Source organism: Rhamphochromis longiceps, linkage group LG9 (assembly GCF_057381845.1).
Source record: "Rhamphochromis longiceps isolate RC_006_pf linkage group LG9, R_longiceps_female_GT1.1, whole genome shotgun sequence".
Lineage (NCBI taxonomy): Eukaryota > Metazoa > Chordata > Actinopteri > Cichliformes > Cichlidae > Rhamphochromis > Rhamphochromis longiceps.
The window spans coordinates 14,661,124-14,676,658 of NC_140565.1; the positions used below are offsets into that span (position 1 = coordinate 14,661,124).

Genomic DNA, 15,535 nt, shown 5'->3' on the forward strand with positions numbered 1-15,535 from the left:
TTTTTTTGGTTTTTTCTACTGTAAACGAGACAAACATATATCTAAAAGCATAATTACGACAAACGAGCCGTTTTTGAGATTGACCGTGATTTTGTTTTGTGGTCAATAGCCAGTGAATGGGAATACTAGGGGGCCGGGGCATAAATTTGAGCGCATCAAAATCGATACAGTAAAAAAAACAGCCCAGGTTCCATTTTGGCAATAGTTATCCTTTAAATCTACTTATGTAAAAGTGATACATGGACAACGCAGCCCTAATCACAATCATAATTTGTTGGAAAACGTATTTAAGTTTCCTATTGATTTATCATAGAACTTGAACTTAATGGCAGAATGCATGGTGATGAGACCTATCATTCAATCTACATTTTATAGTGTATGAAACTGCTCACCTGGACATGAACCTGAGCTTGGCTGATTAAGATTAGTGTCTCCTGTCCATCTTTCTTTAGCAAAACTTGAATAATACCACTGCTTACCTCTTATTGAAACTTTGGGTGCAGACTTAATTGAAGAGCCTCGTATAAACAGGCAGGGTGTGATGTTTAGGGAAACCAAAGAATACAGGCGCCATCATTTCTGCCAGAAGACTCATGGGGTGCAACGAAGCTTTCATTGTGGACTGGCTTCTGCATTCAGAAAGAAAACAAGAAGGGCATACACCATAAACAATAATAACTGACAAAAATAATGAGACAAGAAATTAAAGTAACAAAATAAGTGCAAATCAAGTTTCCCTGTGTTGCAGTGTAGCTGAATGTTTTTCAACAATTTGATTTACGGTAAAACACATACCAAATATTTTCAGCCAAGGTTTGTTTCAATCTTTAGCATGTTTTTCCTGCCATTGTCTTGAAACTGTTTCATCTGTCCCTCTCATTTGATGCTGTTTACAAAAACAAAACAGCAATATTGTAAAGGGAAAAAGGAAAATGAATTTAATGGAGAAAAAAGATTATGACCTGAAATCTCACCATTTCCTGAGAGTCACAGTGTCAGGGTCCTGGGACTGGGCGACCCAGGATCCCTGAGCAGTCATGTATTATATTATTATTATTATTATTATTATTATTATATGTATTTTGGTATTGCTGCTGCTCTCCTCCATGATTGTAGATGTGAGTGTGTGTGTTATGTCTGCGGGGATGCTTGGAGGATGGAGCTCAGCCACCTGCAGGCCTGAGGGGTGTGGCCCTGCGGAAGGACTGGCCACACCCGAAGCCACACACCTGCCGCTGATCAGGGCTCGTCGGGGGAGCTACTTAGGAGAGTCTTGGAGCTGTGTGTGTGTGTGTGCGTGCGTGCGTGCGTGCGTGCCCGCAGTTGTAAGTGTCCTGACGGCTGCGTCTTTTGTTTCCCGCAGGAGGAGCGTGGAAGACACGGGAGCAGCGAGCACCGGGGGGTGCTGACACGGGAGCGGAGAGCACAGAAACACGGACTATTCACGGGGAGACACGACACGGGAGTCTGGGAGAACACGGGGATTTATTGTTACTTTCTACCATCACTGTAAATAAACGCACTGTTTATACACAGAGTACCGCGCCTGGGTCCTCCTTCCCCACTCCTTCCACGGTGTGCCATGCCATACCGTGACACACAGGTCCTTTGAGTATCCTTATGGTTTCTGCTCAAATTCAGTGTCTGAAAAGGGCAGGAACAAAACAAACCTTTTTAATCATAATAAAGACAAAATAAGATTTAGAGACAGACAACAAAGAAATGTGTAAAATATCTTCTTGAATCTGTTTACTTTACTAACCTTGAAAGAGACTCTTGGGTCTTAGCTGTGCCACCACCCTTAAGCCTTAAAACACATGCATCAGAAAACCAATGCAACAAAATTTCAGATGTCCTTCACTGACATTTTTATTGTCTTGAACATATTTTGACCTCCACACACTTGCTGCTAGTCAAATATATTGCTTTAAACAAATAAAGGCAAAACAAGCATCTAAAGCTTCTCCTGGCATTATGAAAAGAAGAAAGCCAAAACTGCTTAAGCTCTACACTTAAAGTCAACTAACAAATGTATATTAACCATTGTCAGGAAAACATGAATTTGACCAAGCACATAAGCTTGTGACATCACTTTTGCAGAAACGTACAGCTACAAAATGCTATAATAACAGTTAAAGTCAAGTAATGTTTGTAACAGACAGTGCTGTTTAAATTTCAATGTTAACAGTTCAGTGCAACACTTAACTTGTTTGCTAATTAGGGCAATACAAAATTCAAATAGTTTAAACTCTGTTGTATAGAATATAGAACATCTCTGAAACATCAAAAGTACAGTTCTCAGTAACAATCACTAGTTAGAGGGATTGTTTAAAGATGTATGGTCAAAACCTCTGAAAAGCATGCCTGTGATAACAGAAATCAGGTAAGAGCACAGTACTCAATATCAGCTGGGATAACTGAAAACATAAACAACACAGTAGTTCCCAGTCAAGGTACAGTTAAGCTGACTGTACCGATCTGTTCAAAATGTCTTTAAACGGTCTCTCGCCACTCGTGATCAGAGAGATCGGCGATGAGGGTGAGTACTCTTGGGTTCACATGCAGTGTCTTTTTCTTAGTTTTTTCAACTTTTGTTCCCTTCTCTGGGTTAATGTTGAAGAAACACCTTGATAAACACAATAATCCATAATAAAACACTATACAATGAAAAAAAAAAAGGGAAAAGTAAAAGAATTACCTCTGAAGAAATTCAAGTGTGGAGCCAAGTTCCAGGGGATAGTGGATGTTCAGGCAGTAGCAGCTACCAAGCATAAGACAGATTGCAGAGATGAAGTCAGTATTTGGTCATTTACAACTTTGTGGTCAATGCTGAGCATGAACAGTCTCGATGCAAAGAAGGAGGATCCTTGGAATGAAATACAAGTGTAAAAAAATTTAACTGTAAAACCCCCTTTACTATTCAAATGTGTCTTAAAATAGTGAAAGTGCAGACATTTAATATAGCGTATCCTTGCATTAGCTTAGGTTCTGTGCACTTCTGTGCACACTGTACTGATTTTCAATTCACCACAAACAATGATACATGGTGTCACAGGCAGGCTTTCCACTTGGACTTCTTTTGCCAGACATGTTTCATCAACATAGTGGAAGAGGGTCTCCTCTTTTTCATCGAAATAGGAGGAGCATTATATCTTTCAGGTCTTCTGAGCAGCCCTTCAGCTGTCCCCTCTGCATTCGAAGCTTTATGACAGCCTCCAAGACACGCTTGCTCTTGTCTGCACAAGTGGCTTTCAGAAAGTCCAGAAGCCATTTTCCCTTCTTTTCCAGACTGGTGAGGAAAGTTTCTTTCAGCGGTACCCCAGTAAGTTCTTCAAAATGGACTGTCATTCCAATCGCCTGAAACAAAAAAGGCTACTCTTCTTTGAGGGTTTGCTGTTTATTGCTTTGCGCTGAGAGTAGTAGGTGCATTTCATTAGAGTTTTTACTTCTTCATGACTGAAGCTTGTCTGTTCACTGAGAATCTTCATACGTTCTTTCTTCTGCTGGGTTTCCAGTGTCTCACTGACTGGCAAAAACTTCATGTCCCACTTTATGCAGCCATATGTGTCTTGAACAGATGCTCGCTTTTCAGGTGTCACTTCATCAGTGTCATCTGATCCTCCCTGTTTGCGCTTCTGTAACACTGGTGAAGTAGACCTCTTCACATTTTCAATTCGTGCCTGAATCTGTTTTACCAAAGAGTGGTACCCCTGTCCTACCACATCCCCCTCTATGACATCCTGCAGTGACTTGGGATACATCGCAACCAGTTTTTTTGCAATTTCAGTCGAGGCTCTTCTACTTGGAGAGGCACAGGCTTTCATCATCTCCTTCACAATGATGCGGATCATCTCCCTCCGCAATCGAGGCGTTGGTTTTTTCTCTCTCTGAAGACACTGGATCAAGTCTTCTGGAAAATCTTCACTTGGAATTCTAAAGTTATCTACCCAGTCTAGAGAATATATTGGACTGGGTGAGGGGGAGGCAGAAAATGAGGAGCAAGAAGATAGAGACGATATGCTGGCCTGGCTTGAAATTTCCATATTTGGTGCTGTAAAACAATATCACAAACAATAGATTAATTGTACTTTTTGGACCTTGGCCAAAGCATAATAGAAAAAACAGAAAGCCCTTCGTGGCTATTGTGCAATGAAATCATAATACTTACTGGTTTGTTTCCAGGCAGCCAGCAGTTTTCTTGCCTGAACTGGTCTCAGGACAGAGTTCAGATCAGTCTCACTGATGAACTGCAAGTCCTCAGATGTCTCCACTCCTAATGATTGTAGTGCCTCCAGTACAATTTCAAGGATTAAGGCCGACAGGTCCGGCAGCACCTTAGTAATGGAACTCCTTATGCTGTCCCCCATTTCCGAGATGTCTGATAAAAGAATGTGAATAAAGGTCAATTTACACCAAGTGGTACCTTTGGTCTTAAAACATGAAGCTGATCTTGCTTGATACTACACTTTTATACAGTGTTTCGTAAGTACCAAACTAACAGCACCATTATTGTGACAGCACACTGTGTTTCAATGGAACCATTTGGTACCCATACTTCATGTAAGATGTTAATGGATAGAAATCAATTAAGTCAATGATGTTCACACACTGCATCTTTTCTTTTTCCTTTCTTACTGAGTGCAGATGATACTGAGAATGGTATTCTGTCACGTGCACCGACACCAGAAAATAAACACTGTCATTCTTAATCAAAATGAGAACTACTTCACCAAACTCAACAGAGTCAGAGCCCCCTGTGACAAGGAAGTGTCCTTTCTTGTACTGTGTTCCCTTGTACATCATTTCTACTGTGACCTTTGTATTGGTTTCAGTAAAGTCCAACATTTGAACTGCTTCTTGAATGGCTTTACTGTACAGCACTGAGTAAAATGGAGAACCATCTTTGACTTTCAAGACAGATTGACACAATGACCCTGCTGCAAGATAGGCTTGAAACATCTGATGTCTTTCAGAGAGTGTATGGCAGAGGTTTTTGAAATTTTTCAGATTTCTGGCACACCTCTTGAAATAACTGTGCTTACTTTCAAAGCGCATTGTCCATAATCTTATCAGTGGGCCAAATTTCAGAATCAGTGCTGGGTAATGGCGTAGAAAATGGTGTTTTGGTCTCAGGTTGCATTCTGGGAACAGAGCTTTTCTTGACTCTAAATATTCTTGAATAAGAATATCAAGATATGCTACCTGAGCCACTGAAATTTTCTGAGCACACACCATGTCTACAATATCTTTCAGCTGCAGAGTTAAGTTCCACACATCATCTGTGGGGTCTGTCACTATGTCACCAACTATGAGAGGCAGCAATTGGAGGAAGTTCCAGTTCTGTATAGCCTGTCCTGAGAGTTTAGCTGCTTGAGGACTGACCTCAGATGGCTTTGTAGAAGCATCAGAGGCATGGTAACTAAACTGTTTGATGCGTCGGTTCAGAGTGGAGTAAGTGAACCATGCTTTTTTCTTTATGAAGTATTTCAGATACAGTGCCACATCATAAGCCAAAACTCCCTCAAAGATATCATGACCTAGACATGGTGGCAAGCCTGGCATACAAACGTTGAAGTATTTCAGTGAATTGAACTCTGACCTGAACTTCACTCCTTCGACGTCTGGTGTATTGTCAATCTGGAGGCGATCAACAGCAGAGTTGTAGTTCTCTTTGGTACGTTCTGGTCCACACAGATTTGGGTCAGCACCCTGAAATTCAGATTTCATTATCAGGCAGTACCTGCAGAACTTTGAAGAACTAAAGTTTTCAGTGAAGCCACCAATACAGTGAGAACCCAGATTATCACCAGCAATGCAAAACAAAGTTCCTTTGACTCTAGTTTCATCTGATGCAACAATCCCACTGTTCTCCAATTCTTTCAAGTCTGCCAGTAATTCAGAGAACACATTAGCATGACCAAACTCTTTAAAATCTTTCTCCCTGCACAGTAAGACAAGAGACATGTGATCTGTGTCTGAGCGTACATGAAGTGGCAAGTTTGCCACTGATGCATATACAGCTAATACCTTGTGTTTTGTCCTTGCAGAGCCTAAAGGGTTAGCGACTTCAAAGGCATCCTGGTAGAGTACTAGCTTGAGACATGATGGGTTTTGACCAAAAAAATCATTTGATTTAAACAGCTTACTATCACTTATGTCACACAGAAAATCAGCAGGAGGCTCAGTAGAGGGCTCTTCTGATTTCTGCCACAGATCAGACTCTAGCAGACATCTCAAAGTCTCTCTTAAAGGCACATAATAGGCAAACCTATCTTTTCTGTTTTCATCTCTCCCTAAAAATATTTTCTTTGGTTCCACATAGTTGAAGGCTTTTTTAAAGGTCTGAGCTCTGGAGTGCACTGTCCTCAATGGCCCGGTATGACATGCAGAAAAAAGATCATAGCTTTTGACAGACTCGCAGACTTTGTTGATGTCCTCCTCTGATAATGATGTGTCATCTTTTAACAGTGATGCAAGTTTACCCAAACTGTATGTCTGTCCCAACTCATGTATGTTCTGCATTTCCTCCACAATGTTCTGTTTGGTTGAAGCAGGCAGTAGAAACTGACCCTGCAATTTTAAGTAGAATAGTGAAACGTTTCTCAGAAAAAGATCACAGAATTCAGGGGGCATTTCCATGTTATCTTCATCTGTAATAGACTGTGCAGCAGGCTTGGAAATCAAGGGTACAAAGTCATCTGATGTGGTTGGAACAGATGATGATTGACATGCAGACTCTCTATATAAATCACCAATGCTGCTGTCTGAAAACTCTGTGTTTACGTGACGTGAGCAGTAAAAGATGATTTAACTATTTATTTGTTTTCACAGAAAATATTTATAATTTCAACATTTTATTACAGTAAAAAACAAAGTTTTATCCAGTCTCACAATTAACGGTTATTCAATCTATTTAATACAGTAAAAGGAAGTTTTTGGTTTTAAGCTCCATTACCGTTGGAATTTGACGGTGTTTTACTGTATATTTTACTGACTTTTGTTACAGTGTGGTCTGGTAACTTTATTAGTCACACTTTGGTAGCACCAGGTTGGATCTTCTTTTGCCTTCAGATCTTCTTTGAGTCATGATTTACATTCAACAACAAGCTGAAAACACTCCTCAGACATTTTGGTCCTTGTTGACATGACAACATGACACAGTTGCGGCAAATTATTTGGCTGCACATCAATCATGTGAAACTTCTGTTACACCACATCCTAAAGCTGCACCGTTGTATTTGAGTGCAGTGAAGTCATTGTGATGTTGAAGAAACCAGCTCCAGATGGTCAAAGCTTTGTGACATGACTTATCCATCTTGAAGCAAATTCATCAGAAGATGGTACACAGAAACTGTGTTCAACATGCACACACTTCTGAACCTGGACAGCTGCACTAAAACAAATACACAGTTACAATATCTACACAGTGCTAGTCTATATAAGACAGTTTAGGGATCTGAGGCTGACTTTGTGCTTCTAGCTGGAGTCCAGCCTGTTTAATCAGAAGAAGACTGACTTGGGAAATAATGAACAGTAGATGGCAGTAACACACCACTGATGCATCTAGCCTGCCAAACCCAAAGAAGAAGAACATGGCAGCAAGATTTCGGAAAGATTCACTCACTTTTTAACAATCCCACCAAATCTTGTAGATTATGATTGTAAGAGGCCTGTCTGAACTTAATATACAGATTTCATGCTGTAGTTAACTGTGTGATTTCTGATGGTTATGTTTAAGAGGTTTGTATTGAAAGTATTTTGTGATAGTTTATGGTGGGTCATGTGATTTGGGCGGTATTGATTGCTTATTTTAGGCACCTGTTCATGCAGTGTCAGTTGGAGCAGAGAGGATTGCTGAGTTTTTGGTTCTCTTGCGTGCTTCGCTTTAGTTTGTTTCTCTTAGTTTTCTTTTATTGATAAAGATTTAAGTTTCTTTTCTGTCTCAGTTAATCACTGTTTTGGGGGGAAGGTGTCAAAAAAAAGTATTCAGGTCCAGTCTCACCTTCTCAGCAACTTTTCATTTGATCCTGAAGTTGCTGACATTTGCCAACAAAAATCCATCTATGGAAGAACCTCAACATGGAGCATGGCATCAAGGATGGAGAGGATTAAAGTCAGCAGATATGGATCCAGACACGGAGGTAGGCCCTGGCTGTTAAATAATTGCTGAAGTGGAGTTAGAAGCTTCATTTACTGGTGGATGTGCACAATAAGCTGCTGTTGTTAATTGAAAAGATTTGGCATGCATAGCCTGTTTGGGGCTGTTTGTCTGCAGTAGGATTGAATAAGCGTGGGCACAGGTGATTGTGTTTGTAATGAAATCGTGACACTGCTTTCTTCCTCCACAGTTGAACAGGGAGTCCAGTTTATGTATGCTGTGCAGTGTTGGGACTAACGCGTTATTAAGTAACGCGTTACAGTAACTACGTTATTATTGTGGTAACGAGCACGGTAACTAGTTATTATGCCAAAATCAGGAACGCGTTAGTCGTTACTGGGATTTAGATAGGCTCGTTACTTCGTGTGGTGGCTATCGCGGAGCTTCCACAGATTCAGTAACATTAGCAAGTGGTGGAGGCCAGCAGGTGGATGAGGGAAAAGAGAAGGAAAAGAGACCCGAGGCGGCCGCCGGTCCAAGTGTGAACTGAACTTCAGGTAAGAAGTTATGACCTGCAGTCTCTCTGGGTCAGATATGAACCAAGTTTATTTTCGTTATTCTGACTTTTTCCGTACTGCGTGCTAGCTAGCATGACAGAGTTTCTATACAGCTGGGTGGTGCTATGAAGTTAATGATGTTGAACTTTATTTTGTTCATAAGTTATTAGAGTTGCCAACCGGTATTCAGAGAAAATATTACGCGTTTCTTATTGAGGTGAAAAGGAACAGTTTGTCCCGTAATTCAGCTACAATGAAAAAGGCACAAAGCTGGAGTTGTTGTGATATTTTGATACAAAGAAGAGCTGCTCTACAGCCAAAGACTCTGGTCAGGAGAAGAGATTTTCCAGTGCCTACTCTCCTGGGTTCAGTGGGTGAAGTTGAACAGGTACATCCTAATGCAGTTTATGAACACGAGACTAGTTATCATGTCTTCAACTCTCACTGAGCTGACATCAGTGTGGTTGTTGATACTGCAAAACAGGATGGTTTAAACAGATGCTTTGAAGCCTCAGCAACAAACCACCTGCTCCAGCAGAGATGCTTAAACCAGTTTTGTCTTTTTTAGTCTGTGAAGCTGCAAAAATGGCAGACTGGAAGACTCGGATGGATTTCATCAATCTGAATCTGAATCTCAACAGGTATGTACTCAGCATTGTTGCCCAATGAGCAATGTTCAAGTGAAATCTGGTGGCAAATTGTATGAATGCAGCCAAAATGCAGAGTGTTTGTGTGATGCTATTCTGTATAAGAGTGAGCAATTTAGCCATTATTTAATTACTTTTTTGGTATCATTCAATGTTCTAAAGTGACTTGTGCCAAAGCATAACAGTAAATATGCTGGCCCATGTGGACCATATAGTTATAATCATTCCTTCTTTCAGGTGAAGACTTGTTGTCAGAACTGAAGGAGGAAGTTTAGGAAAACCAGCACATGATGCAGATAAATTTGAGCACTGTGGCTCGACAGGAGCAGGTCCTGCCTTACCTGAACACCTTTGTCAGTGATGGAGCTTCCTGTTTGTATCCAAACACTGGGTCAGTTAAAGAGGGTGGGGGGGTAAAGAAAGGCCACTTCCTCCCTTGTGTTGGTGTAGCTGAAGTTGTAGAAGTTAAATATTGCACAGTGCTGTGCCAATATTTTCTCCTCTTGCCTTTGGTGCAGTTTATCCATCTAGATTATTTTGGTATGGACAACCCACTTTTGTAGTTTTCTCTGAGCTCCGTGTCTCTGAAAAGTAATGTTTCCATCCTAAAGAAATCCAGACTGTGTTACAGATCTACTGACCTTGTAGGAATTCTTTTCTTTCCTCTGAACTACATCTGCTAACCATATCAGTGTCCTGGAGGAAGCACGTAAAGGCTTTGAATAAGAAGCTTGACTTCATGACAGGCTTCATGCTTCTTTGTAGTTGGCAGGTGTAGACACTGCACCAGATTTCTGAGTTTCAACAAATTCATGCATTTCAATAATATTTGGGACTAGAAAAGGTGGCAGTCAAGAAACAGGCAGTGCTTCATTTAACAAAGTCAATATTTACAGCAGAAAAGATGCAGGTCTAGATCATTGGCTTTAAATATTTATTAAAAACCCTGGACTAACCTCCAGCCTTAAAGTCTGTCATGTCAAGAAACATGAACAGAACATTTAAAATGGCTGTCAGATAAAATCTACAGCAAACCTGATATGCTGCCAGTGCCAGCTAGTTTCCATGTTGGAAAAACACAGATGTGGAAGTGCTTTAAATTTCTCTGAAAACCACCAGCATGTGGGTTCACAATCAGACCTCCACGCATCATATTTCTGCCATGTTGTTTTTGAGAACAGTATGGCAAAAATCCTCATCTTGAGGCTCCAGAATGAGAATTCACAAACAAAAGGGGGCAGTAACAGCAGCTACAGCCATCTCTATGCTGTTAGCAAGGCTCTCCACTTTGTGTAGAAACTTCCACTGTGAAGTCCGGGGTTGTTTACATTCAATGCAATGCTGAAGACACTGGTGTTGCAATCATTGGAAGATGTAACAAAATGAAACGAAACACATTTTCATCTCTTAATGTTATATACAAATCTCTGATGGTGCTCTCTGATTTTCATTAGACTTGTTAACAATTAGAAGGAAACCCAACATTGAGAGTCTTAGGAAGATAATCACAGAGGCAGAAACTTTAAAACTGTATCATCTCAGGTTTCTTAAAATGAAGTATTCAAAGTCTGAGGTAGGGTTGTTATTTGAGGTATTCCTGGAAAATCTTTGAGGTCCATTTGAAAGCTCCAGATTCTTTAGATTGACTGTCTCATACTTTGATTGCGAATAGAGGATTGTAGCTCAAGTTAACATGGAAAGATAGAGGTCTAAAGTCTCTAAAACATTTGGATGTTCAGTCTCTGACAGAAGGTTTGGAGACATGTAGAAAGTTCAGTTTTGAATGGGTGAAACTAATATTTTATTCAGTTTCTCAAACACAAGGCAGATAATATTCTTCATGTACATTATTTTTTTTACAAATATTGGAACAACGAAATTAAACACAACATTTTCATGAATTCATCTCTTAATGTTCTACACAACTTCTCATGCTGCTCTTATTTTCCAGTTTGTGTTTTGGATAGACTAAAATGTATTTACAATAGCCAGAGTTGACTGATTTCAAATATTTCTAAAATCCAATGGTTTAAAAATAAAGGTCCGAAAATTCACCCCGTTCCTTTTATTTACTGAAAGAGATCAAATCTGAGACTGTTATGTTGAGCTATAAAAGCAAGAATAGTAAAAAATTTAATACAAAAAAGCTGATATACATTAGTGTCTGTAATTAAAGGAGCATTAGCAGCTGGCAAGGCTCTCCACTTGCTCCTTCAAAACTTGTATTGTGAAGCCCGAATTTGTTTACATTCATACCAGTGTTTAAAACAACAGGGTTGAATTCATATCAGTTGTCCAGTGGCATCGACCAGCCAAACATCTGGTGTGGTTTTTTTTTTTTTTTTTTTTTTTTTTTTTTGGTTTTTTGGTTTTTGTTTTTTTTTTTTTTTTTTGTGGAGGGTCCATTGAGGTCCAGGCACAACCTTGCCCACAGGATGATGATAGGGGCCCTGATAATTTGCACCATTTGTGATTGAGTTTACCTCCAGGTGTTGGGTGTACTCCCTGAAACTGAATCACTGAAAGATGCAGAGTCAGTTCTTGTGTAATTATAGTCAATACATTTCACCAAATGCAATTAATTCCCAAGATAATGACTGAATTAAAAACAGTTCTGTTTAATAATTGGAGATACTGGCATGAAGTGGGACGCCCTGATTGAGATGCTGAGAATCTGGACTCCTCCTAAACTTTCTCCTTCTGTTTTGAACCAAGTCTTCACCTAAAGATGGAAGAAAACAGAAAATATTTAATGAGTACAATAGACCCAAAATTCAAAATGAATTCAGTTTCTCATGTTCTAGTAACCTTGAAAAACACTCACCTGTTTGTAGGTCAGTCCTGTCACCTCTGTCATCTCCCATGGGTCATGGTAACGTTTTTGGTTAAAGTGATGGACAAGAGGTTTTTATCTGGCTGTCTGAGAACAGCCCCCGGGTCCTTCCTTTGACCACCTGGGTCTTTTCTTCATTCTCACACATAGTGCTTTTGACATTCTGGTTCTGTGGGACAGCAAAACTGTTCCTCTGTGACAGAGCTGGAAACAGCTTCAGCAGCCTCAAAGATGTTGTTCCTCGTCTCCTTATTGAGAGCACTCCCCACCCATGCAGTGAGCTCTGCCATGGGGAGACTTCCTTCAAGGCTGCTGCCAGAACTCCACAAGTCTATATGGTCCACATGGCTCAGCTCATCTGTGGTGCCATGAGTGACTTTAGAAAAGCCAATTATACCAGGGTAAACTGCTGAGTGGATTTTAAGGCCTAGAGTTGGTGTAGGCAAGAATGCACAGGACTGAAAAAATCATTTTTCCCTCATTGATCCACATTCATTGATTCATCATTTAGAAAACTGGGGGGAAAAATAACACTTAGTGTTCCTAAAACTTTTCACCTTATTTTACTGAATATTCATCTTTGTCTGCAATTTATCATTTTAACCACTAATGTCTGAAAAAAAAGAGTGTAATCTCACAGACCTGTTTGTAGTATTGGGTGGCAGGTTCTCAATTTCTTTATACCAGTGATGTCAAAGTGAGGCTGCAAGAGGTCGTTTATAAATTTGTAATCAGCTGTGTAAGATGGTAGCCTGGTATCACCTGCATATTAACTCACCTCCACATTTACTGTGGGAAATGGCCACTGATGTGTGAGTGGGTTTGTTTCACAACTGCTGTGAGCCAGTGGCTGTGATTGGGCTGGGTTCACTGAAGGCAGGTGTATTTGATTGCACTCTAGTCTAGTCTACTTATACTCCAGACTACAAGTACTGCTGTTAGTGATGGCCAAATGAAGCTTTCTGAAGTGTTGAAGCTTGTATTGGCCAAAAGTATGAAGAGCAGCTTGAATCTACAACTTTGAAATGAACTGCTTCATTATCATTGCCCAGTCACAGCTTCTGTTTAACATCATGTGATAATTCTGTCTGATATCAGGCTAACGTTGTGGTGCTTTGAACCTGTATTTTTCTCTGTGTGACACAATTTTATGTCTGTTTCATGAATAAATGTGATGAATAAATTTGTTTAAACATGAACAATGGTGTGGTCTCCCTTTACTAGTGATTTAACATTTGTAAACATAACAGACCAAAAACATACAAGAATTTGCCTCCACTTAGACTTCTTCTGTTCTTTGGATTCATCATCAAACCATAAAGTGCTCTGCTGTGAGAATAATCTCTGAAGACTTGGTTTAACTACAATTAAATATAATAAACGCACAATATTTGGGCCTTTGTAAAAATTCCATCAGTAGTAAACTGATGATAAATAACATGGAAAAATATTTTTCTTTAATCCCTTGAACTGTTTTTATTTATTAAATAATGATGATGATATAGGAACCTCAATTGATTCAGCTAATAAAAGCGAGTCTCATCTCAAACCATTACCTGCTGGAAGGTGTACAGGACCTTAAAGATGCAATTTCTAAAAATGTATATTTTTCACCAAACAAAACAGAATGAAATTCAATTATTTTGATTCCTGTTCAACTAATATTTGCATCACTTCTAACAGTTTTCCTGTAATATAAGTTCAAAGACGACAGTATTAAAAGTACAGAACTGTAATTTTGGTTGGACGTTGCTGTAATTGTCTCAGAAACTAGAATTGTGTGAGCTGTGGGCAACAGCAGTTAATGATGGTCCATTTGAAGCTGAAGCTCCAGCACATGGATAGCATCACGGTGCTGCAGAAATACTGTGTCGGGGCTTGGTACGTCTGACCAGAGACGTCTGAAGTTTCTTTCAGTACGTCACTGCTTCAGTCCTTGACTCAGTGGTTTATAAGGAAGTGAATCACTGGTGGAATTTGTGGTGTGTGTGTGTGTGTGTGTTAGTGATTTTTTTTTTTTTTTTTTTTTTTTTTTGCAAGAGATCAGTGTGCAACATATTGACATACATTATTGGTCAATGACAAGTATTTTTATTGTCAATTGGGAAGAAATTGACCTCAGTGTGTTAAGGGTTTTTTTTTCCTTTGTTGCTTCTTTTTGCTCTGTTTGTCTTTTCCTTTTCTTTTATAATAGAAACTGTGATCAAACTTTTATTTAAATTCTGAAGAGAGTGACCTGCCTGAGGTCACAGAGATCTTAACCACTGACTCTAACTTCCAAAATCTAGTCAGTTGTTCTTTGAGGCCCTGCACATGTTTTTGCCAAATTTGGAAAAAAATCTCAGTGGCGTTCAAGAAAGCTTATTTTCAAAACATGCACCAGAATCATAATGTTACAGAGGTCTGATACGTAATCCCATCAGTCAGGGAGTAACAAGAGTTTGTTTGTTGTTTAAAATTGCTGCCTTTCTCCACTCTAACCCTGCTGCTGTTCTCCGCACTATAATCACTTCTTAACCTTCTCTGTGCTGCTGGTTCTTGGAACCATTTTGCTGGATCCTGACAGTATGCTGGCATGTTGATACACCTCTCCTGTTTTGAGAGGAGGAGAGGTTTTAGTTCCAAAAGATGAAGAGCAAACTCCAGATGTATCACAATGTGCAAATAAAGCAGCACCCTTTGTCTTCCTCCTGCTGTTGTTTATTAGGTTGGTCCTGACATCGTGTTTTAAGTCTTATTTGTGTTTTGTTTGTTTTCATCAGTTTGGAAACTTTTCCCTTCAACATTGTTATATCCTGCTGCCATTTGGTTTTACTACGTCTCTTCCTAAATAGAAGTTGCATCAGTGATAGCAGAGATATCTAAACAACCTCTGCATGTTCCATGGGAATTTCTAAGCCTGCACTTATTCCAGTGTTGAATACTCAAGTGTCAATTTAAAATTCTTTGGTTTTGTGGTTCCTTTGAAGTGGTTTTATTTAGGATCCTTATTACTCTTTTTTGCTCAAAACATGGGTGTGTGTATTATAGGTGACTGATATATCCATAATGTGGAGTATCCACAATAGTTTGTGATGTATTATCACCCCACTAAGTTTTATTTCAGATATTTTATTTTAATTCTGTTATTTGTCATCAGGAGTTTTGTTTTGCTCAGATTGAGTGTTAATTGATTATAGAAAAAACAAGTCTTCAATTTTTTTAAACCCTTTTTTCAGTTCATTCAGAAGTTGTTCCAAGTTACTTCCACAATAACTTTGTATCATCTGCAAACAATATCACTTCTGTGTCTTTGAAATTACTTCAAATTAAGACATGTTAACACAAACACATTTAAAAAATAAAAACCTTACCCATTTATCTCTCATGGCCCTGGTGCCATCTGTCTGCATTGACTTGA

At 39.4% G+C, this 15,535-nt stretch overlaps 1 pseudogene across 1 annotated transcript; it reads right to left on the bottom strand.

Annotated features, from left to right (window-relative positions):
- Positions 1-1,975: 1,975 nt before the first annotated feature.
- Positions 1,976-5,839, bottom strand: LOC146662037 (uncharacterized; annotated as a pseudogene). The gene is made up of 5 exons (XR_014913290.1): positions 5,600-5,839; positions 4,169-4,378; positions 3,029-4,051; positions 2,699-2,866; positions 1,976-2,626 (listed from the first exon to the last, which is right to left on the bottom strand). The product of XR_014913290.1 is annotated as an uncharacterized LOC146662037 (transcript).
- Positions 5,840-15,535: the final 9,696 nt, after the last annotated feature.